General features: G+C 44.7%; 1 pseudogene; it reads right to left on the minus strand.

Annotated features, from left to right (window-relative positions):
* Window positions 1-727: 727 nt before the first annotated feature.
* LOC110203766 (protein AATF pseudogene) lies at window positions 728-2,361 on the minus strand (annotated as a pseudogene).
* Between the last annotated feature and the right edge of the window lie 386 nt (window positions 2,362-2,747).

Genomic DNA, 2,747 nt, shown 5'->3' on the forward strand with positions numbered 1-2,747 from the left:
TAAAAAAAATAAAGTGTGTCATGAGTGGTGAGAAAGGAACAGGATTCTGAAAGAATCCCTATCAGTTACAGGAAAACAAAGAAAAGAATGTTAAGAGATCAATATTTAGCTGAAAATCCACAAATATTTCTGAGCTGCAAAAAAAAGGTGGGTGTGACATCAGGATTCTCTAGAGCTCCTTGTGGCTCAGAGCCATGAAAAACTTCTGATCAGGACAAGTAGCATTTTGCTCAGGCTGTCTTCTTTCAGTGCAGTCTTATGGAATGCAGTCCCAATGTCTATTGAAATAGCTTCTTGCCTGAAAGAATAATTCTCAACCAATTACTGAACATTCCAGTAGAATACAGGGTCCTCTAACTGCTGATGCTTTTGAAATTTTTACAAGCAGCAAAACAAATAGCACTTCTCTGTGATCATTGAAGACACGAGGGATGGCTCTCTTTGCCACACAAAGCCCTGAAGAAACTTTTAAAAAGGAAGAGAGTGAGGATTCTTAACGTCCCGGAGGCATCAAACAGGTATTATGAGTGGGTACACAGTAGAGATGCTTGTTCCTGAGGGACTGCTCTAGCTCCCCCACTAAATTCAGCCTCAAGTGTCCAAGAGGTGTCAACTGTTTACCTAGATGAGCAGCCAACACTGGCATAAGGAGATAGCTTCTTGTTCTAGGGCTGTCTCTCCAATTCCAGTAGAACAGACACACCCACCTTGAGTGGGGTGGGTAACCCTAATTCTGAGGGCCTTCTGCAGGTGTGCTGACTTTGCCAAAGAGTTATCAATAAAGCTCTGTCCTGGCATCATCATTCATTGTAGTGTTGTCAATAAGTGCCATGAAGCTCAGTAGCTTGCTGAGGACATGATACTGTAGTTTCCTTCCTTTGCTGGCTTTTCTGTCAACTTTCTTGTGAATTTTACTTTGTAACTTCTGGATGGCCAACCACTGCCTGCCCATAGCCACCTAATCATTAGGATCCAAGGAACTGGTCTTCCGTTCTATGAGGTCTCAGAGGAGCTGGTGATAAAAATCATCATCATCAAAGATATCTTCACCCAAGTCTTTCAGGTGAGCATTGGGTGAAATTTCAGGCAATATTTCCTGCTGCCCTGGCAAACTCTAGGAAACGGGCTCAGCTGCTGACTCAGCTCTGCCAAGTACACGGTACTCAGAGTGCTTCCTCTGTGTCCTTCAGAGCAACCTCTCTTTGCCCATCAGAATATGGTCAATCTGAGTCAAAACTGAGCACTCAAAGGCACCAAAACCCTTCCCCAGCTTGCCAGAAGCCAATCTGGTTTTGTAATGCCATTTTTGAAGCAGGGTTCCTGTAGGCTGTGAAATCGGCAAAGGGCTTTGGCACAAAGCAGGGATAGTCATCCATCCCCAGCTTTCTCTTGGGAGGGCCTCTCCTCTGCTGACACTCCCCCACCATGGCCTCTTCCTCCTCACTAGGGATCTCTTCCTCACTTTCTTCTTTAGGTTTTGTTCCATCTAAGAGGTCTCTTGTGTCTGGATACTGGTAAAGCAGTTCCTCCTGAAGATCCACCAAAGACCTAAGCAATGCTTTAAGTGCCTTGTGGCTGTTTTTCAAGGCATTGGCAAACTCTGAGCTGCCCTTGTCCTTAAAAATAGGAAAAACATCTGGTTGGAGAAGCTGCTTAGTTGTCAGCAGAGCTTTCTGCAGCTTGATCCTGCTTTCCAAGAGTTGGTCCCACTGTGCTATTTGGTTCTTCACGGCTCTCCCTTTCTCCACTTCCTCTGACACTTTGCCTCCTGAGAAGGTCCTCCCTGTCTCATCCTCATTTTTGTCTTCAGGCACAGCCTCCTCAATTTCCTCTCTGTCTCCTTCCTCATCAGCTTCCTCTTCCATGCTGTTTTCTTCATCTTCCTCCTCTTCCTCATGGCTGCCAACATAATTCATTCCCTCAGTGAATTTTTCAGTCACTGATGCTCTGGAAACCAAAGCCTGAAGAATGAGTGTCCCTCTTTTCTCCCTGGCCTTTGTCTTCCAAACCACTTCTCCCATCATCACTGGATTCCAGCTCTTCAGCAGAACTCCTTGTGTTCTCCCACTCTTCATCAGATGCTTCTCTGTCAGATGCTTCTCATAGAGATTGTGCCCACAGGTTTTCTTTCAAAGTCTTTCCAACAGTAGTCTTGCCTGAATATCGTTTGTCCCTATCTAAGAGAGAGGCAAAGGCCCTTTTCCTAATACTTCCTACACAAGGGAGGTCACTGTCGCCATCTTCACCCTCATCAAATCTGTCAATAACTCGGGCAGCAGTGGTCTCCTCGGGATCCGCCTCACTTGGCTGTGGGTCCAACAGATGCTCTAGCTGCTGCGACAGGGGTGGAGAGGCTGCCATGATCTCGGGCCCCAAGCCTGCCTGGTCCTCATGCATTCTGCTGCCACCCCGACTTCATGCTCCTAAAGTTCTTTATATATTTGAGACGGGCAACCTTTATCTGTGAAACTGTCCATAAAGTCTCTCCCCCCACCCCACCCAATTTTCTGCTTTCCTTCTGATCTTGGCTAAATTTATTTTATTTATACAAAACTTTTTTAATTTAATGTAATCAAAACCATCCATTTACACCTACCTTTGCTCTGTATCTCTTGTTTATTCATAAATTGTTTGTCTATCCATAAGTCTGATAAGTAATTTGTTTCATGTTCTTCTAATTTTCTTGTAATCTCTCTCTTTATATCTAGGTCATATGTGCCTTTTGAGCTGATCTTGGTTAATGGTGT

Source organism: Phascolarctos cinereus, unplaced genomic scaffold (assembly GCF_003287225.1).
Source record: "Phascolarctos cinereus isolate Bilbo 61053 unplaced genomic scaffold, phaCin_HiC Scaffold_2;HRSCAF=192, whole genome shotgun sequence".
Classification (NCBI taxonomy): domain Eukaryota; kingdom Metazoa; phylum Chordata; class Mammalia; order Diprotodontia; family Phascolarctidae; genus Phascolarctos; species Phascolarctos cinereus.